Here is a 22,960-nt window from a genome sequence, read left to right as displayed (position 1 = left end):
AATACTTTGTCCAGCAGATTGCTATGAAAATTAAATTAATACATGCAAATCTGGCAATGGCAGTGCCTGGTCCATAGTAAGCTCTCTACAAAAGCCTCCACAAACCCCATGATAACATATTGCCTGAATTTTATTCTTGCCTCTGATTTGAGTCATCCTTTCTAATTTTACATTCATGTTCCTCTTTATCGTGTGACCTATAAAGTTCTGAAGCCTTTCAATGTGAATAAAAAGGGCCTTCACTGCCTGCCCCTGTGTACCTCTTGACAACTGTAAGTTGATGTTGTGCTGGGTTTCCTTCTTTAAAGATGTCCTCCTGTGCTCTAATTTGGACTGCTTTTCACAAGAAAACTGTCAAAATCCTTATCTTTATTCCTCTGTATATTCTTGTCACTGTATTTTCTCTGTATGATTTTTTTTCTACAGGATGTTTTTAAGATTTTCCCTTTGTCACTGGTTTTGAACAACTTGATTATCATGTGCATTGCTGTACGTTTCTTCATATTTTTGTGCTTGGGCTCTTTGATATTCTTGAATCTCTAAGTTTATCATTTTCATCAAATTTGGAAAATTTTGGCAATGATTTCTGTAAATATTTTTCTGTTCTTCTGCTCTCTTGTTTTCCCATGGTGAATCCAAGTGTACTAAGGCTGGTTTAGGATATTCAAAGCTCAATGATGTTCTATTTTCTTTTTCCTTTTAAAAAAGTATTTCTTCTCACTGTTTCATTTTGGGTAGTTTCTACTGCTATGTCTTCAAGGTTATTAATCCTTGCTCTGTAATGTCTAATTTGCCATTAATTCTACACAGGGTATTCTCTTATTAGTTTCCATATATCCATATTCCTGCCTAACATGTTCCACTTTTCTTCTACTTGTTTGACTATGAGGAATACTGTAACAACTGTTTTAAAGTTATTATCTGCTAACATTAACGTCTGTGTCACTAAGGATTGGTTTTGATTGCTTTTTCTCCTCCTATGTCATATTTTCCTACCTCTTCATATTGCCTGGAAATGTCTGACTGATAAATGTCTTAGTCAGTTTGGCTGCTCTAACAAATTACCAAAAATGACCGATATTTATTTCTACAGATCTGGAGGCTGGGAAACCGGAGATCCAGGTGCTGGCAGGTCTGGTCACTAGTGAGGTCACCCTTCCTGGTTTGTGGGTGTTTGTCTTGCATCTTCACAAGGCAGAGAGAAGGACAGTCCTCTTACTCCCTTTTATAAAGGCATTGATGCTGTGCTGTATGACCTCGGGGAATCCTAATTCCTAGCCACAGGGTACATGTCCAAATACCATCACACCAGGGGTTACTGTCCCAACTTTCATTGGGGAGGAGGGTGAATATTCAGTGCACAGCTGTAAACTAAGTTCCTGATTAAGAGACAAGTGTTTTGTATTCATAATACCTGACACAGGAGTTGCTGCTACAAGTATTCATACATATAGGTTGGAAAAATACAAAATGTTGCATATTTAAATCAAATGTGTAACAGAAATCCATAGTTTAAAATTGAACCATCCTTTTAAAATTCATATGACTTTCTAAACACAGTGGTGTACTTTTATGCCTGAGGAAATAAAAACCACTTGCAATTTTTAACGTAAAAGTTTGGTTCAACTTGTATTTTACCTTTTATTGCTTTCAAAGTATCTTTTACTTCTCTTCCTATTTCTTGACATAAGGTTCCAGATCAAACTAATGGTCAAAGCAAAAAGATTTATTCCATGCAGTGCTATTACTATCTACATATATATATATATATATATATATATATATATATATTTTTTTTTTTTTTTTTTTTACTATCTACTTTTACCTTGGAGGTCCGAACAGAACACTTCTTTAAACAGATTCGAGATACCCAGAATTACCAGAAGATGGTACAGAAACAGCATGCATGGGAAGAAGTCTTTTAAATACATACAACGTCACAAGAAACATACCCTAGAAATGAGTTGTATACTAGCAATTGATTTACACATCAAATTCTGAGTTACCGAAGTTTAAAGTTAATTTTCCTTTTATCTATATTAGTCAGTTTTCCCACTGCTGGGACAAAAACACCTGACATCCACATCTTAAAGTCGGAGGCACTTATTTGGCTCATGTTTTCAGAGATTTAACCTCTAGACTGCTGGCTCCAAGACAGAAATGGCGCAGTGCAGGGGCTGCTGGCGCAGGGAGGGGAAGCTGCTCGCCTCTCCCCGCCAGACGCACAGGCAGGAGGATGGAAGCCGGGAGAGGGGCCCCAGACCGACAGGGCCCCAGGTCCCAGCCCCTGGCCTCCCAGAAACCACTCAGCTCTGAGTGTCCCCAAGGGCAGGTGCGGGCTCCAGTCCTCCCTCCCGAGTCCCCTCCAGCCAGGCTGGCCCGTAAGGCTGCACACATTACCAGCCACCACAGCGCACCCTGAAACCCGTCCTTCCTCTCAGCGCACAGTGCCACAGTGACTGTGCAGCCTCTTATGCACTCGAGTTGCTGCGTCCATACAAATGTCTCTACAAACAGCAACAGGCGGCAATGAGCAGCAATGGATTTCACAAAATAATCTCTTCCGATAGAGTATCGCGCAGGTATCAGAAGTCCGTCCTCCACAACTCAGCTGAAATTACCAAATACACTTTGAATTCGCTTATTAAAAAGGAAAACTATCACGAAGAGGCAAATATTGAATTATTCTGTGATTTAAACAAATAGAATTCCTACAATCAGCAACCGAAAACAAAACAGTTTCCTTGAGAAGTCCAACGCAAGGGCACGGTATGAAGTTTCACCACGTGGGGCCCAGTCTGCGCTGGGTGCTGCACACAGGCCGGGCCAGGCGCTGCGCAGATGCTGGGGCCACAGGCGTGGACTCCCCAGCCCGGGGGTGAGCCAGGCCAGCTGTCCTTATAAACACGCGTCTCAAGGGTCTTCCTACAGCGGCACACACAGACCCGAAGCAGTGCTTCGCTCCCCGCAGACACGGCCGAAGGATACGGTGAATGAAGTAAGCACACATTTCATCTGAAATCTTAGCAAAATGATTAACTTGGGTAACCAACCCCTAAAATTACGGTGTCTCATGTGTTTAGAAAGGAACTGTTTCCAGTCAAGATGCTCAAGAACTTTCTTAATTTGGCTAAAAGGGGAGATTAAACTTCCATTCTTCAAGAATATGGAATTCAGAATAACACTTCCATCTCATCTATCATTTAGTGGGAGAACTCAAAGAGAAACTATCAGGCCCAAGGGAGATCACAACAAAGGAAGATTCCTTGATCACTCAGTGCATCGTGCAGCAAATGACAATGATAATCTGAGGACAAAACCTTTGACTTGCTTGCAAAACATGGGGCGAATTATACTTTTACTCAGTTTATCAATCTGCTCAGACTCCGGTATCTAACTGCTGGATAACAGTTTGCTAATCCAGTGGTGAAATTATAAAGTAAGTCCTACGGAAACAAGATGATTTATTCTGTCCCATAGTTTATTTAGTATGCTGTTATTCATAAGGAAGAACAGATAAAATAATGTAGCTGCCTATGTACAAATGTCACTACTTTTATAAAAATGACGAAACACACTTGAAAAGGCAATGAGTCGTTAGTATATGTATATTTTTAAAATGCAACTATTTAAAATTTTCCCTTTACACATAGACGGCAAACAAAATCTTTCTCTGTAAGTAAGAGCCCGTATTTGGAGGCGGATATTTACTTTGGGTAAACGATCACAGAGATCTAGCTTCTAAGAGAGCCTCTGTCAGACACATAAACATGCCCAAAAAGCTGGAAGTAAGGCTAGGTAGTTTTAGTGGAGGATAAAAGAGAGGACAGAAGAGCGGGGAGAGCAGAGGAAAGGAAGATAGGCGGATGCCCTGAGGAAAGACCTCCCAAAGCCTCCTGTACGTGTCAGTGTCCTGGAGTCCTCCTAGATCACAAAGACAGGGTGAAGGTTCCATCTGGGAGTCACTACTGGGTCTTAGAACAAAAGAGGGCAGGGGAGACACCAATTCTCTTTAAGAAACGATACCCAATGAATTTTCTGAAGCAAGAAAGAAAGGCTATGTCTCAGCTTTTTCTCTTTATTTTTAGATTCCTGTAAATGCACTCATTTGTGGCAGATATTTCAATGCATTTTGACAGAAGCACAAAGGAACCAGCACCACAGCTGAGATACACAACAGTCCTAGCCCCGCGAAGTGCCTTTGCGCTGTCCCATCATCCACTGACTCTTACTCCAAATATAACCCTCAAACCTGGTTGTCTTGAGGTTAGTGGAGGAGTTTAACGAAGATGGACTGGGCAGGAGAAAAGAGGGGTGAACTACTTGGAGGCAAGTTTAAGATGTTTATACAGGAGCGTGTGCATGCGTACACACCCATGTGGGTGTCTCTATGAGCACATGTGATACACACATTAATATCCTGGGAAATCCTCTAAGATTCTCCGACACGACCAAGCAGAATATCCGACCAGTGATTCTTCTCTAAGCGCTTGTCGCTCTTGTGTATTGAAAGCATCCTTGTCATCACCACTGTGCCGAGTCTGCTTGGTCCCACAGAATTACATCAGCAATATTCTTTAAAAATCCACAACTAAACTCTCCTTCTCAGCCTACAAGCAGGAACTTCTAGAGTAATGATTTAAAAGGCACATCAGGCTGTGTTTTGCTAGCAGGTTTAAAAAAAAAAATCTTCACGCAGGTACAGCAACAGCTGTTGCTGTACAGTTCTGGTCACCAGAGAGTTTCTGTTAGCACAGTTTGCTATCATGGCCTAAATTCGAAGTGACACCAAATTAAAACTTGTTATGGTAATAATCACAGCAGGGAAAAGCAGTTTAGGGAAACCTAGCCTGAGCCTTGAGAGTTAATCCAATTATATCACCCCTGACTGGCTAAGATAAAACTATACTGCCTTAAAAATGTTTGAAACTTTGATTTGAAAGGATATCCCAGGAATGGGTAATAAGTTAGCAATAAACCTTTATATTAAATGATATCCCACTCTACATCAGAGGCTAGTTTCCCCACTTTGCAGTTTCACTCAAAGACTGTAAAAAGTTTGCCAACAGTTAAAAAAAATAATATACATCCACATGTACTCCCTCACACACAGACATGGAGCCATTCTTCTAGCTGCCTCTTCCTACTAGAGTGCTAACTATCTAAAAGGAGTTTAAATTTTAGTGACATAACGAATGAAAAGTGCATTGGAGAAAAATGTCAACTTGGTTTGTAAGTAATTGTGGTAATCCATCTATTTCACAAAACTTTGACTTCTCCATGCTGACTCTTCTACCTCAATGAAATTGATTAGTTGCATAATAAAGAGGCATTAAATGTTTTAAATTAAGAAGTTCCAAGAAGTAGCAAACCATCAATCTGAGAAAATCAACAAGTCTCTAAGCACAGCGCCACATGAGACGCTGCCTGAAGAGAGCACTCTGCTTTTCTCACCATTGTGATGGCCCACTACATACCTATTTTCCAAAGAATATGAATTAATGGCTTTCCAGGAAAACACTGAATAACCAATTAACCTGAAAGTAAATCTGGGCAACTACAGGAATGTTTTGCGTTTATAGCAACGTTGAAGGATGAGTGTGGGAAACAAATCTGTTTTGGTTTCCAACGGCCCTGAGTTCTTCTGCAGCAGCCTTCAAACCACGGGGATCACCCTGCTTGGAGACTCTAATTCTCTCCTAAGATGCGCTTCCCAATTAAGAGCCAGGGCGCAGGAAGGCATGTCAATAAACATTACAGCTTCAGGAGAAATCCAGAGGGAAGATTTAAATGGTCATTAAGGAGGCGGCTTATTTACACTGGACTCACAAATCTGCAAGTGTATTCTGGTAGGAAAGGGCTGGTCGGCTGGGATGAAGAATGAGCAAAGGCTGTAGGTGAGCATAAGCTCACAGCATTCCGGCGTTGAAAAGGAACTCTGGAGATCAGGCAACAGGAACAAGGGAAACACTTCATTTTATGGAAGTAGAGTGATTTTCCAAGAGAATCTGATTTCAGCTTTCTTCCTCTCTTAACCTGCCTCATTTCTGCTCTCTCCAGAACAGAATTTCTGCCACTCTAGAATGTCATGTGAACAAGACTAGCCCAGCCCCCTAGACAGACCCAGAGGCATAACTGGTACTTCTGGATAAAAATGCAAAATGTACACATGAACTGCCACCATTTCTGTCATCACTGTGACTTGCAGCCTCACCTGTGTCCATCTCTTGGGGAGATGCCAGACTCAAGCTGTTCTTCAAGCCCACCATCCCTTGATAACAAATGTGCTCGTGTTATAATCCACAGTGTGTCCACAGGACACCCTACATTCTCAAAGGGAAGACATTAGCTCTCGAATAGGCGTGAGCAGCTCACAGTTTATTAGAATGCCTGAAAATCAATGTGAAACAGGAAAGGAAGTTAGAAGCGTCCAGTCTGATTCTAGGACTGGGGTAGCTGTGCAGGGTCCAACAGGCACTCACACCCTATAAGGAAGTAATCTCACAAAAGAACTAAAATATCTTTTTCAATTTATACATATTATTTTTTATTTTTTTGGTACCGGGAATCGAACTTGGGACCTTGCGCTTGCAAGGCAGGCAGCGGAACCACTGAGCTAAATCCCCGGCCCTGCATATTATTTTTTCAAATGACTATCACATTGTTGTATCATGGATATTTATAAAGTGGTCTGGACCTAACTACTTAGCAAACAGAACTGTTAGAGTTTTGTTTGCTTGTTTGTTTTTACCAAAGAACCCCGTGAAATACACTAAGACACTAGATTCCATGAACTGAGACAACTTCAGAAAGTGGTAATATTAAAAGCATAATTAGTGTATATGATGCACATATACAAGGTATGCATACGTCAAATGGCTTAAAGGTCATATATAAATGTGACAAGGTGAAAAGACAAAAAGCCTCAGTCACAAACAGAAATGCTCAGAAAGGGAGTCAGTTCAGAATGGTAACAGGGGCCGGAGATTTGGCTCAGCAGCACGGCACCCGCCTCGCAAGCATAAGGTCCTGAGTTCCATCCCCGGTACAAGAAAGGAGGAAGGAAGGAAGGGAGGAAGGAAGGTAATATGGTATTTGAGGGTAATTCTGTGCTCAAGACTTTTGCTAATGTGAAAATCATGGTCATGGCTGGGGTCTAAGAAAGGAAGTAAAAGTTTTTATAAACATAGTGCAGGGGCATAAAAATTAGCATTCAAAACCCACCAAGGAGAAAATAAAGCCAGGCATGGCTTGGAGTCTTAAAGGGTTATCGTCTTAAAATTGTATGAACCAGAAATAGACCATCACTCTCAGGAAGTAACTTGCTAGTGCTCCCAGACTTCCTGCTTGCCAGAGGCAAATGCAAATCTTCTCTGGAATATCATTAAGGTTCTAAAATTATCTTCATAACTTTTCATATACATGTGAAACACAATAAACCCAATGCAGGTAAGTGAGGCCATAGTAATACCAAGTATCTGGAAACCAGACCCACTGATGGATACCCATCAGATATCCAAGATGTCAGAGGTGCACTTAAAACCACTGGGATTAATATGATGAATGAGTTAAGCACAGCAATAAGAATGTGAGCTAAAGAATGGAATAACAACATGTAAGTGGAAAGTGTAGGACCAAAAACATAATCACTGAAATTAAGACTTTAGTGGAGAGATTTAACAGTATATTAGCACAACTGAAAAAAGTGAACTAAAAACATGGATGACAAGATAATATGAAAATTAAAATATGAAAGAAAGAAAAATGGAAAATAGAAAAAAGAGCATATGACATTTAGGACACTTGTAAAAATCCTAGCCAGGTTCAGTGGTGCCTTTAATCCCAGCTTCCTGAAAGGCTAAGTAAGACATGAATTCAAGGCCAGCTTGAGCAATACAGTCAGACCCCATCTCAGAAAAGAAATGAAAAAAAAAAAGAAAAGAAGCAAAGAGAAAAGAAACATAGGGAAGGGCCGGGGATTTAGTACAGTGGTTCTACCACCTGCCTTGCAAGCGCAAGGTCCCAAGTGCAATCCCCGGTACCAAAAAAAAAAAAAAAAGGAAATGTAAGGAAGACAAAGGAGGAAGAAAGGAAGAAAGGAAAAAAAGAAAATTTAAAAATCCAAATGTATTATTTTTTTCTGGACTAGTTTTATACTCAAATGAAATATGTGAAGTAAATCTAAAATAACAAGTACAGGATATAATAGCTCACATATGGCACTTGCTATATGCTAGGCACTATTCTGTCCTATATATTAATAATACATTTTCGTAACCGTAAGTGACCTAAGTACCATGACTAACCTTGTTTTGTCTGGGTACACCGGAAGCACTGAGAGTTTAGGCGAGAAGGCTGACAGATGATAAGCAGAAGCTGGATCAGAACCGCAGCTCCAGAATTGGTGCCCCCAACCAAACCAGATGCTCTCGTCTGCGTGCAGGTGACTCGGTCAGCACACAGCGTCTGATCCAGGCGAGACAGTCCACACTTCCACATGTCCTCGTAACACACAGAACACAGCTTTCTGCCAATACTATCTCACACCTACTGGGATTTTAAAAAATCTTATTTTCAAAGTAAATTTTTATTGGGTAGTTATTTTTCAACTCTAGATAAACTGAATGGCTACTAATACCATGCTTTTCAGACAGTTCATGGGTGGAGAAGTTTGGGTGCTTTTGCAAAGCACAGCAGTCCTGTGAATGAAATGACTGCACCAGGAGACTATCGGAGAGAAGAAGTCTGCATTTTAAGCCTTCATGAACTGATTTTTAAGAGAAAAAAGAATATCCACATCATTACAAAAAAAAGAATCAGGGAAAGAAGCAAAACCTTTAACTTAGCTTCAGGGCAGAGAGCAAACTTATTACTTAAATGTCTCATGCATGTTTAGATGGCATGTTTGTTTTAGGTCATAATCATATCCGCCATGTAAAATTGTGCTACATTGGGCCAGGGATTTAGCTCAGTGGTTCCGGCACCTGCCTTGCAAGTGCAAGGTCCCAAGTTCAATCTCTGGTACCAAATAAATAAATAAATAAAATAAAATTGTCCTACATGTACTTTTTTTTGTTTTTTTTTTGGTACCGGGGATCGAACTCTGGTCCTTGCGCTTGCGAGGCAGGCGGTGGAACCACTGAGCTAAATCCCCGGCCCTACATGTCCTTTTTTATGTGTTCATGTGGATAAATATGTGGTCCTTGTGTAATCAATGTGCCAAGCATACGTATCTCTTTTATAATAACACATTATGACTTTATATAGTGAAGTGTTTAATCGCGCTATTTTTTGTCTGTTTATTGTATTGTTGGCAGTATTTATTCTTTTTTTTTTTGGTACTGGGGATTGAACTCAGGACCTTGCGCTTTCGAGGCAGGTGGCAGCACCACTGAGCTAAGTCCCCGGCCCAGCAGTATTTATTCTTGTTACTACAATCAGCTGTATACAACCCATTTCCAAAGAATAATTTTTCCTGTCAGTCAAGATAAGTAATAAACATACACTTTCTCTTCTGAAAGACTGGCTTGTCCTGAATATGTATTAGCTAGTGCTAACTTGTAAGCTCTTGGTAAGAGAAATGGCAAAAGTTAGGAAGAAAAACTTCTAGGCCTTTTCAAAACAGCGGGTTCACTCTATCTCCTGTTATTTCATGTGGATCCTGGACAACTATACAACAGAAAGTAAACTCCTTTCTGGATAGATAAAAAGAAACTGTTCCATAACAAAAGTAAAAATACCACGAATGGATACAGGACACAGTGAACAGCGAACAGAATCAGAAAAGCAGAAGAAAAAAAAATTAGAAAGGAAGCAAAGTCATTTGTCCTGAAAATCAGTGAAACATTTGTATTTTCCCTTATAAAATCACAATTTCCACATAACTTGTTAAGCCACAGAAACGTCGGTGACCTCCTGCGGGCGGCGTAGCTGCTCCTGGAGGTACTGAACCTTTCCTCTTTCTCTGCTGGTTTCCTGTCATCCGGAGCAGCTTTCATAAAATCGCAAGGTATAAAGTAACAGAGTTAGGAGCTAAAAGTGCCTTTTTGTCGACCGAGCCCAGCACTCCCACGTCGGCGCAGGCCAGGACCCCGTGACCTTGTTTCCGCTGCCACTGGCCCTGAGCTGGCAGGGCAGCAGGGTCCACCCACTACGCCCTTCTCCCTTCCCAGCACTCAGAGCCCAGCCGTGACCAGCTGATGTACGATGGGCGTCAGGAGAGCCGGGCTAACAGACTGTTTAGCCGGCCTATAAAATCCATGCTCTACTTTCTCTGCATTACTTGGTGCTGTAAGTAGAAAAGCAGAATATGTATTTTGTGTTTGGTCTGTTTTAAAAAAAAATTTAGATCTGAGACATTAAAGACCTTTACCACAATCAAATTATATTTAAGATTATCTTTAATCACTTTATGCCTTAAATAATAGCATACTGGGATCACAGCAGATCCAGAGACATGCACTACAGAACCAGCATTGATGTTAACATATGGTGTCATTGTGTGTCCTTGCCTTCTATTACCAGAGTATGTTTTTCTCGCCTACATTTGGGGTTTTTTAGGAGTATCCCAGCGAAAATGTTTCTCTCATGTGTACTCTGACATTGAGCAATACACACCTCATATAGCAGAGCACGGCGGAGACCATTCTGGGCAGATAATAAGGGCCGTCTCCTCCACATAGCTCGAAGGCCTGCGTAGTAATTCTAACACAGGCACGGAAGCCCAGTGGAACTGGGGGTACGAACACAAAGGCTTCAGAGATGAGACATAAGAATGCTTTTTTGTAAACCCAAAGTTAAGATTTATAGTTTAAAGCTGCACTAAAATAGAAAAGCAGTACTTTCAGTTTGCATTGTTATCTTTTGGTTAAGCTGTTAATTTCCTGACTTTTGCTCTCTTCAGGCACTGACTGGTAGGTACTTAAAAATGTGTATGAGCTTGAGTTGAATATGGAGTTTACAGTTCTCCCCTGTCCAGCAGGTATCTCTGTAACTGTTTGTTTCTTCTGCTCACCAATATATCCTTTTTTTTTTTTTTTACAAATTGCTAAACCTACCCAATTGCTAGCTTGATTTCTGTGTTTTTTTAACAGTAGAAAATGTGTATAGTTTTGCTCTCATATCTTGCATCACAGAGACCATAATTTAATAGAAATGCAGCAGATAATATACTACAGAGAAGCCTTATTTCCCAACTTCTCACCCACTTCCAACACAATTCACATACCCTAAGTGGGAACCAAAATGGCACAATTCTTGACTGTCTCATGGGGCTTTGCTGCAAGGCTCACTGAAAGAGTATGAAAGAGTCTGCCTCCTTACTACATTAATATTATTTATAGAGCATCCACTCCTGAACCAAGGCTACAAGGTGGATAACGAGAACATTGAATTTTTGAGTCACTGCCAAATTAACAACAATCAGAAATTAAGATAAAATGTTTCTTAAACTTTAAAATATTTACTTGCAGCTTTTTACGAATATATCCATGCTTCAAAAGAGGTAAATGTGTAAAGCAAGTGAGGCATGAATTTAAGGGCCATATGTTTTAATTAATTTGAAAACTGTTGCTGCCAGTTGGTCCACACAGGAACTGGCAAAACTATTCACTCACAGGTGTCGTCTGGGGGCTGAGGATTGCTTCCACTCCCTGCTGCACGAGGTTCCGTCTGACTGTGTAATGTGCGCATGTGCCAGGAGGCTCTGGGCTATTTGTGCTGTCAGCAACCTGAACATATAGCAGAAGCCATAGTTTCCATAACCAGAACATTTCTACTCCTGTTTCTATAGTGGGTGGTTTCTATAGGATGGCAGCAGGTAAAATTAAAGTTTAAAATATAATACCCAGAACATTGATACATTTTAATATGTTGCCTGTCTTTTACTTTGGTTAATTCTCTTCTTACACCCCAACATGAAACAGCCATTCTGCTAGTACTTTCTTTTTCCTCATAATTCATTCTACCTTATTACTAGGGTGACTCCCCAGTCCCTCAAGGTGTAACCCTGCTTCTCTAGTTGGCCCACTGGACACCACTCTGGATGCCATTCTGCCACTTCACATGTTTTGAAAAGGTTTAACTCACCTGGCCCCGTCAGACAAAGAAAACACTTTACAACGGTAAGAAACTTGTTCTCTGCTTCTGACGTTCATAACCCTTTTCCTGCCTTCAGCTTCTTCTGTCCTTCCTTACTCCCCTTTCCTCCTGCCAGGACCTGCTAGACCCCCCTTGGCCACTTCCACTTCCCATGGACAGGCCAGCAGCCCTGTTCTTTTATGCAGTGATTCCTCTCCTCAAAAATCCTTCATGATTTCTTGTACTCTGATGAAGAAATCCATATTCCTTTACCTGGCATTTACTTTCATAACTTCTCTTCTCTGTATTCATTGTTTCTGCTCCTGTCTACTTTACCAAGCCTGTTTGAAATTGTCCTGTGGATATGCCTTAGAGCTGTACTCCAACTCCCTCCTTTTTTTACTTTTTTCTTTCTCAACTTTTACCAGCACGTTTCAGTGCATAATGACTATATTCACTGTAGTGAACTGGCACATGGACACGACTCATTTCAATTCTCCTTTGCTTTCTTTTCTTTCTCTCATTTCTTTGTAAACTGGCCTAGCCCCTTCTCAGGCACATGGCTTTGGGAATGTTTCACTAGGGTTTCTAATGACCAAACTCTGCTTCTGCCTGCCCAACTTAGCCTTTGAAATCCTACCCTAGACCGTTTTCTTCATAAGATTTTCTTCATCCCTTCAATAAACATATGCTATATAGGGCTTATCTTTTACCTTTTCATATATTGTAACAGGAATTAACAACACTAAAAGTTAATTACTGGTATAATGATTTTAATACCACTGGACAGTTGTGAGCTTCCAAAGAGCAATGCTCAAGTGTATTTTCCTCACAATGCCCACCACAGTGCCTAGCACACTTCCTGGAAGCGCTACACAACTGTGGACTGACTGCTTTGCCGCACTTCCTAGCACTGTTGTCAGTGTAGAGAGCCAGGCTCTGTAACTCACAAATCTGCTGATTGTTATTTGGAAATAATTAATGTGGTATCTTTGTCTTGTTAGTTAAATCTGGTGTATGTGTAATTACTAACTAAAGGAAATTCTGAATCTATCAGAGTAATTATAGAACTATAATGTGCTCTTATTATATTTTTGAAAAGTCTGCGAGTTTGTTCTGGTTCTATCTGCCTGGGTTTAAATCACAGCTGAATCATTTACAAGCTGACTGATCTTCAGCCAGTCAGTTAAGGAGTATAATTCTCTTCTTTTTTCCTTTAAAGTGAGGCAATATATGTGTCTAACAGTGGTGCAGGGGAGTTAAACAGGACGATCCATGCAGTGTGTTCAGTACATCTCATCTGTCATAAGCCCCCAGTAATGCTGGGTATGACTTCTGCCATGACTGTTCTAATACTTCTACCACAGTTTGAGGATCCTTAATCCAAAAATGTGAAATCCAAAAAGCTCCAAAGTCTGAAACTTCCTGAGCACTGACATGAAAACACGCGTCCAGGATTCCCCATCTGACTTCACGAGATGGTTGGCAATAAAATGCAGGCTGGTAAAATTGCTGTGCTGTATGAAATCACCTCCAGGCTGTGGGAGTAAGGTATGTACGACATAAATGAATTTCATCCTCAGGCTTCAATTCCATCTCCAAAACATCTCACTACATATGCGGAAATTTTCTGAACCCTCAAACCCCACAAACCACACAGGTCCGGCCCTCCAGCACGGTGACCCTGTCCTCATGTGCAGTCGTGTGCTGTTCCCTCATTTGACTGGTTCCATGGAGCAAAGGCGCACCAGAAGAATGCAAGCACCTCCATACAGGTCAACTTCATTCTGGCAAGAAATTCCAGCCATAATTCTAACATGAAATGTAAGAAAAATTCAGAAACCGAAACTTGAAGTTTGCTAGATTAAAAATACAGCAAGGTCCTTATCAAGTTCCAGCTTGGTGAAGGCCTTCGATTTTACTGTTTTACAAAAGGCTTCTAAACAAACCCAGTCTCAAAGCAAACAGCTTTCCCTTTGGTATACAGGCTCGGTTTGTCTAAGTATTAGTTTAAGGAACTGGTTGTTTTGTCTAAGAAAAGCCATCTCCACAAAACCGACATATTTCTTCTTTCCGTGGCAATGATATCTACAAGCTACCATTATTTTTCCCTTTAACCAACTTCAAATAAATACTAAAAATTAATAATGAAGTTAACAAAATTAAGTTTTATTTTTATAAAATTCATGCTTTTAAAAATTCAGGGTACCAAAGATCACACTTTTCCATTTTAATATTTTTTAGAAGTAACTAGTTCAGTAAGTTTTCTCATAAATATACAAAGGGAAGCATTCTTGTGGAAACAGTTTATACTGTCCCTGCTGCACTGGGATCCTGTTTTCATATTAGACGTCCATTACCAGTGAAATACACTTCAAACACGCACTGTTCATCTACAGAAGATATTCTAATAACACTAATCTAGAGAAAAGTTCTGCAATGGCTATTTAAATTTGATAATAAACACTAACCTAATCAGGCAGATTACTATTCTTTAGTAATCCACAGATCTTTAAAATACAGCAAATGCAAAAACAATTTTTAAAAACCACATCCAACATAAAAATAGCCACTACTCACATGTATACTGCCCCTTCAGTTAGAAAGTGGCCCCCCTGGCCAGTCTCCCTCCGAAATGCGGCTGCCCTCGAGGCCCCTCTGGAGAGTACTAGATCACTGGTGACACCAGGGAAGTATTTATTACAGCAGCTTCTGAGCTCGGACACAGACATGGGACTTTTCTTCTCGCTTCCCTTGTTGTTGTTTCAGACAGGTACACCTGCAGGTGGCTTTTTCTAGCCTTTCTTACTGCAAATCTGCTTTCATCAAATGCAGTTTCTACAGATTTAGTGTTCACACAGCAGATATTAAATGTAGCAGTTGCTATTACTGAATTTTTACATACAGTAACTACATTTCAGCAGTTTCTATATTTAAAAACTAGTTTGATACAGGTAAGTTGTAAAGTTCGTGTGACCTCACCAACTTTAAAGATGTTCTGCACACACTATGTAAAGACAGCATGAATCAGCCATTAACAGGTGGTTTAGTGATGAATAAATTATTCAAATGTTTGGTCTGAAATTTTTAATGTTTCATGTTTTGTTATCAGACGATGATGAGTTAGCTGAACTAAGTTCTTGGGTTGTGTGTTACATTTGAAAGGATTACAGAATATATTTAATTTTTCATACTCAGACAAGTATTCACATTTTTAATATGCTATGTGTCTTTAGGTGCTGCACCAGGCAATCATGAAATAATTTCTACCTCTTATTAATACAAAGAAAGAGCTTTTCTATACAGCTCTGCTATCCTGGACCCGATAATCCTTTGAAATTCTATTTTACTATTTAAAATGCTGCATGAGAACAAAGCACAGTAGATTCATTCTTATAAAACTTGCTCTCCAAATAGTTGTGTGGTATGCTAGGGAAAAACCCAGAAAACAAAGCCAAATGAGTGACCCGTAGGATACAGAGGGAACATGAAACGGAAGACCACCACAGATATAAATGCTAGATACAAACTATGAAACAGGAGTTTGTTTAGCAGTGAGAGAACTTTCTGATAGTGAAAATTCAGCTGGAAAAAAGGTAAAAGCAGATGGAAGGAGATACACAGTACTGCAGTGTGCAGAGATTTCATACATAATAAAAGATATATGCTGAAATACATCTACTCTAACTCTCCTGGATGAAGCACTTACAATTTTTTTAAATGATGGCCTTAAATACTTTTACAAAAGTTTTTGCTCTCTCCCTTAATCTTCAAAAGCCTGAGAGTGAAGTAGTTTAAGAGGAAGAACCATAATGAAAGAGAAATTTGTGATACTTACATTGTATCTCCTACGAACTGTTAAATGAGGAAAGTGGGTCTCCCCACAAATGCTCCTAGAACCTGGGGAAGCAGAGCAATACAGGGTCTCAGCAGCAGAGGTGTGAAGAGTGGTCCTGAGTTTCTGTCGCTGCAGGGTGAGTCTATGCCATGATTTCTCCCTTCCTGGCCAGACCAGACCCAATCCCTCCTCTGCCATGTTATCCCGTTTTCCTGGTGTTTCCTTTACCCTTGTGCTCTACCTCTTTGAATATGACCATCTTCAGTTCAATTTTAGTTCTTTCTTGATAGCCTTCCCTAAAAAATCCAATCTATTTTAATTTTTTCTTTCTCTGCAAATGAATATATAATCATTGTAAATCTAGGTTTTCTTCTAAAATTTCATTTGAAATATTCAACACTCAAAAATCAATAGCATTCCTGTACACAAATAACAAACTCACTGGAAAAGAAATTAGGGAAACAACGCCTTTCACGACTGTATTGAAAAAATGAAATACTTAGGAATCAATCTAACAAAGGAAATAAAGGACCTATACATAGAAAATTACAGTACTCTGAAAAAGGAGATTGAAGAGGATATCAGAAGATGATGGAAAGATATCCTCTGCTCTGGGGTAGGAAGAGCCAACATAGTGAAAACGGCCATACCCCCAAAACTGTTATATAAACTTAATGCGATCCCAATCAAATTACCATTAGCGTATCTCACAGAGCTAGAGAAAACATTCCTAAAATTCATTTGGAACCAGAAGAGGCCCAGAATAGCAAAAACAATTCTGGGCAACAAAGACAAGGCAGGGGGCATCACAATCCCTGACTTAAAATTATACTACACAGTTACTGTAGTATAAAAACAAAACAGGGCCGGGGATTTAGCTCAGTGGTTCCGCCACCTGCCTCGCAAGAGCAAGGTCCCGAGTTCGATCCCCGGTACCAAAAAAACAAAAACAAAAACAAAAAACAACATGGTACTGGCAAAAAACCAGACCCGAGGATCAATGGAACAGACTAAAGAGGCAGAAACAACTCCAAACACACTCAGCCACCTTATCTTTGACAAAGGGGCCACACATGTTTACTGGAGGAAGAACAGCTTCTTTAAAGAGTGGTGCTGGAAAAACTGGCTTTCTTTACATGCCAAAAATTAAAACTAGACCCATGTCTCTCATCATGCACTAAACTAAAGCCAAAATGATCTAAATATTAAATCTAAATATTAAATATTAAAATCTTAACTAAATCTGCTGGAAGAGAGAACAGGTAGAGAACTCTTGAGGACATAGGGTAGGCAGCAACTTCACGAACAAAACCCACACTGCATGGGAAATAGCGCAAAACAACAACAACTGGGGTGTCATTGTATTAAAAAGCTTTGCACTGCAAAAGAAACCACCCACAGAGTGAAGAGACGACTCACAGAGTGGGAAAAATATTTACGCAGTAGTACCTCAGAAAAGGACTAATATCTAGAACAAGGAACTGAAAGAAATCAGAGTCCCCCAATTTAAAGACCTAATCAAAAGATGGGCATCTGAAATGAATAGACATTTTTCAGATGAAGAGTAGAAATTGCAAACAATTATATAAAAAATGTTCACCATCACCGGTCATCTGAGAGATGCAAATGAAAATAACACTGAGATTCCACCTCATCCCAGAGAGAATGGCTGCTATCAAGACATCAACCAACAACAAATGCTGGCGGGGCTGTGGGGAAAGAGGAACCCTGCTCCACTGCTGGTGGGAGTGCAGACTGGTGCAACCACTGCGGAAATCAGTATGGAGATACCTCAAAGAACTGGGATACAAGTCCCATTTGACCCAGCTGTTCCCCTGCTCGGGATCTTCCCCAAAGAATGAAAAGCACCACATCACAATGATGTATGTGGATCCAAGTTTATATGGACACAGCTTACAATAGCTAAATCTTGAAAAACAACCCAAATGCCCATCAACCAATGAATGGATAAAAAAGATGTGGTTTTTTTTTTTATATAATGGGTACTATTCAGCCATAAAGAAAGATAAACTTGAGACATTTCTAGCTAAACAGATGCAACTTGAGACAATACTCTTAAGTGAAATAAATCAGACACACATGTATAAATACCACATTGCCTCTCCGGTGTGAGAAACTGAAAGGGTAAAGAAGGGCCAAAATGCATAATAGATCATGAGAAATAGGAAGAAACTGTTCAAAAGGAAAGGGAACCTGTGAAAGAAGGTGGGGGAGGGAAAGGGAAAAATGAGAAAAGAAGGAAAACACGGAAACTCAGCTTTTGCAAATAAGGGGGCAGTGGAGGTTGCAGGGAGGGAGAGGGATTGGGAGGAAAAGAGCAATCAAGATAATCAAGGGACAAGCTCCCTTTGATGAATGTGACTGTTACGTATATTTAAACTGTACCAATAAAATTAATTTAAAACATCAGCTGTTTGAAACTTGGAATGGAATTTTACCAAAGAAAACATGTCATACATTTGTCACATTTCTGTGTTGTCAGACAAAAGCCTTTAAAAATTTTTAATTGACAAATAAAATTGTATATGCTTATGGTACAGATCATGTTTAATATGTGTATACATGGGGATGGCAAATGAAGCTGATTAACATGTCTCACATCACACATTTATCACTTTTGTGGTGAGAACACTTAAAGTCTTGGTAATTTTTTGAATATATAATGAATTGTTATGAACTACATCATGTTCTACAGTAAATCCTGGCCTTATTCGCCTTGCCATGGAATTTCTGTATCCTCTGACCACATGCTCCCAGCTTCCCCTTCGCCTCGACCTGGTAACTGCCACTGTGTGCTCTGCTCCTCGAGATGACCTTCTAGAGTCCATGTAGAAGTCAGACTGCTGCATTTGTCTTTCTCACCTGGCTTATGTCACCTGACATAATGCCCTCCAGGGTCACCTATGTTGTCACAAATGATGGGATTTCCTTCCTTTAAGGCTACACAGTTCCACAGTGTGTTCAGCACATTCCCTCTGTCCATTCGTCCACCAGCTGACACTTGGACCTTGGCTATTACTGATAATGCCACCACTGACGTAGGAGTGTGGATGTTTCCTGGACACAGTGATTTCATTCTCTTCTGACACATAATCCTAAGTGGAACTCTTAGACTAAGAGGTAATTCTACACTGTATTTTCGGGAGCTTCTATACTGCTCACCATCGTGGGTGTGCTGGTTTACACTCCCACCATGGTGTGGAGGGGCCTCCTGTGTCCACACGGGGGAAGCACTGACTGTCTTCAGTCCTTTACATAACAGTCATCCAAGTGTCAGGTGAATGCTCGCTGCGGCTTTCATGTAGATTCACTTGCAGAAGCCACTGAGACTCACAATAATAGGAATTCTACTTGAAATATAATGTAACAAATTATCTCACATTAATTATTAAATCAATCAGTAAGGGAAATAAAACAGAGTAAGAATCACTTATAAATGTCAGTGTTGGTTCAGTTAACAGAAGCTAAAGACACATTTCTGAGTTTTACACCGACTCTAAATGGAGCTGAGTGTGCAAAGAGAGCGAGCACAGCGCCTGAGCCTGCTCTTCCTGCAAAGGCTTGCATGCCCGTGTGGCCTTGGCCTGGCACTGGGGAGTCTGGTCTGGGACTCCCCGTCACAAGACAACAACGGGGAGTGACTATGCTCAACGACTGCAGAGACAGGCGGGATCCCAGCTTCCTTTCCAGGTGCCTCCAACTTTGCTATGTACAGGCAGAGGAGCTGGACACCCTTTTTCCTTTCCTCTTTCTCTTCATTTGCTTGCTTTGTAAGTTTTTGCTGTAATAAGTCATGGTGGTGAGTATAACTTTATGCTCCCACGTGCTGCGCGTCCTAACAAACCTCTGAATCTGGAGGTGACCCTGAGACCCGTTACATAAGCTGTCACTGTGTATCTTGTTTCCATTAAATGTTTGAACATTCCAACTATAATACAAGTCAACTAGCAACAATGTTCCAATGCTTTTCTCTTCTGATTAGAGTTATCTGAGTTATTTGTATACAACAAAGTGCGCAAAAAAGGTCTGCTTTAACGACTAAATCGTATTTAGAAAAGGAGAGAAGTTAAATAGGATGTGAGAAAAAATAGCGCTTGCCATAGAATGTATGATAATATGAGCTGGGAAGTTAACGGGAGGGCATTCCTGGACATGGTGGCAGGTGGGGACACCAGCTGCAGCCATTCTCTGCACTTCCCACAAACTGGGGCAGAACGCCTTAGTTGTCACGGTCTGGTGAGAAATGTTACTGAGATCCCCATCAGGTGCCGGGCTCTCTATATACATTAGTTTATATATAACATGTAGATCACAATATTTCTGCTAAGCAGGTATTTTTTCCAACACCCCTTCATGGTAAGAACCCTGAAGAAAATAGGTATAGAAAGACCATACCTGAATTTGGTGAAAGCTATTTATGACATACCAATGACCAACATCATAAATGGAAAAAAACTAAAACCATTCCCTCTAAAATGAGGAACAAGACAAGGAATCCCACTAAGACCACTTATACTCAACATAGTACTCGAAACATTAGCCAGAGCAATCAGGCAAGAGAAAGAAATCAAAGGAAATGTATAGGAAAGGAAGAACTCAACTTATCATTATTTGGAGATGACTTGGTACTCTACATAGAACAGCCAGCCAAAGGACTCCACCAAAAAACTCTTAGAATTAATAACCAACTTCAGCAATAAGGCAGGATACAAAATCAACAAGCAAAATTCAATAGCATTTATGTACACCAATAATGAACTAAATGAGAAAGAAATTATGAAAACGATTATCATTCATGGTAGCATCAAAATGAAATACCTAGAAATTAACCTAGCCAAGGAAGTGAAAGACCTCTACAAAGAAAAACTACAGTACTCTGAAAAGGAGACCGAAGAGGACATCAGAAAATGGGAAGTTGCCCCCTGCTCCTGCATAGACAGAACCAATATTGTCAACATGGCCATACTTCCAAAACTGCTATACAGATTCAGTGCAGTCCAAATCGAAATCCCAACAGCATACTTCACAGATCTAGAGAAAACAATCCTAAAATTCATATGGAACCAGAAGGGACCCAGAATAGCAAAAGGCATCTTGGGCAAGAAGAACAAAGCAGGAGGCTTCTCATTACCTGATCTCAAGCTACACTACAAAGGAATAGTAATAAAAGCAGCATGGTACTGAAACAAAACAAATGTGTGGATTAGTGAAATACAGAAGGAATCAGAAACATTTGGCTTTTTAGTATTTGGCAAAGGGACCGAAAGCATATATTGGAGGAAAGACAGCCTATACAACAGGTGGTTCTGAGAAAACTGTCTATCCGTTTGTACAAGGCTGAAACTGGACCTGTATCTCTCACATGTATTAAATTAAAATGAAAACAGATCAGAGAGCTAAACATTAAAACCGAAACACTGAATCTACTAGAAGATAAACTAGGTAAAACTCTTGAAGTCATAGCGATAGGAGAGGATTTTCTAAACAGAACAACAATTTCACAAGAAGCAACAGCAAGAATCAACAAATGGGATTACATCAAATTAAAAAAGCTTTTGCACAACAAAGGAATCAATTACTAGACTGAAGAGACAACGTACAGAATGGGAAAAAAATTTTGCCAGCTACTCCTCAGATAGAGAATTAATATGTAAAATACATAAAGAATTCAAACAAATTAGACTACTTAAAACAAAAGAACCAAGAAAGGGGCAAGAGAAATGAACAAACACTTCAAAGAGAAAAAGGTACACATGGCCAACAAACATAGGAAAAAATGTTTCACGTCTCTGGCTACTAGAGTAATGTGAATTAAAAAACACTAAGATTCCATCTTACCCCAGAATGACCACCATGAAGAAATCAAACAATAACAAACATTTGCTAGGCTGTAGTGAAAAAGGAACCCTCCTACCCTGTTGCTGGGTATGTAAACTAGTACAGTCATTATGGAAATCAGTATGGAAATTCCGCAAAGAACTAAAACTAGAAATCCGGTATCACTCAGTTATCCCCCTTCTAGGAATTGTCCCCAAAGAGCTTAAGATATCATACTGCAGTGATACATGCATATCGATGTTTATAGCAGCACAGCTCATAATAGCTAAATCCTAGAAGTAGCCTGTATACCATCAACAAATGATTGGAGGAAGAAATGTGGTATCAATACATAATGGAATACTACTTGGCTATAAAGAAAGATAAATTTGAGACATCTGTAGGAAAATGAATGCACCTGGAAAATGTAATGTTGAGTGAAATAAATCAGAAACACAAGCTGAAATACCATATGGCATCTCTCATCTGAGTAAGGCAAAGCACAAACAAAGTGCACAATAAAGGAAGGGTAGAAGGAGACAGAGGAATAAATGTCTCAACAATGGGAAGGGGTCTTGGAGATGGAGGGTGACAGGAGAGGAGCAGGGCAAGGGGAAATCAGTAGAACAGAGATGAGCGTGTAGAGGACCCTGATAGCCTCAGTGGACGTGAACACTGTGTGTCAGACACATGGGCTGAGATCCATAATATCAGAAGAACAAAAACGGGGCACGGGGACTTAGAGGAAGAGGGAGGAGGCGGAAGGGAAGGGAACCGGGCTGAATGCTGTGCACTGCACCCACCCCGGCATGACTGTGAACTGCATGTACCGCAGACCCGTCCTAACAGGAAACCAGGTGTACACTGAGAAAATGGACTTTCACATGGGCATCTAACAAAATAAAAGGAATCTTGAAAGAGAAATATATTTGAGATAAGGAAATTCTAACCATAAAAGAAAAACTGAAAAGTCTATGAAGTAGAATGTGAGAAGTTCAAATTAGAAGTTAGAGAAACTAAACAACAATTCAGCCCTTACCAAGAGAGTTTAAAGCAATAATAAAAAGTTCTTTAAATAAACCCAGAACAGGAAGTCTGATAGATTATATCTGTTTAGCTTAATTTTGGTAAAAATAAATGCACTTGTGGGTAAAAAGTATAAAGGGAAAAAGATAATTTAAAATGAGAATTTGTATAGAGTCTTAC

The 22,960-nt window shown here is 40.0% G+C and overlaps 1 protein-coding gene and 1 long non-coding RNA gene across 10 annotated transcripts in view; one reads left to right on the top strand and one right to left on the bottom strand.

The window, feature by feature from the left end:
* Positions 1-22,960, bottom strand: part of Ssbp2 (single stranded DNA binding protein 2) — a 274,706-nt gene that overhangs the window by 103,423 nt on the left and 148,323 nt on the right. The gene's annotated exons all lie outside the window — the stretch shown is intronic.
* On the top strand, positions 10,067-17,098 carry LOC147826627 (uncharacterized). Its single transcript, XR_015438906.1, has 3 exons — positions 10,067-10,290; positions 11,978-12,122; positions 13,446-17,098. It is a non-coding gene; the product is annotated as an uncharacterized LOC147826627 (long non-coding RNA).

Source organism: Heterocephalus glaber, unplaced genomic scaffold (assembly GCF_053883595.1).
Source record: "Heterocephalus glaber isolate CG9 unplaced genomic scaffold, H.glaber_assembly_v1.0 deba00001465, whole genome shotgun sequence".
NCBI classification, from domain to species: domain Eukaryota; kingdom Metazoa; phylum Chordata; class Mammalia; order Rodentia; family Bathyergidae; genus Heterocephalus; species Heterocephalus glaber.
This window is presented reverse-complemented; position numbering and strand designations above follow the sequence as displayed.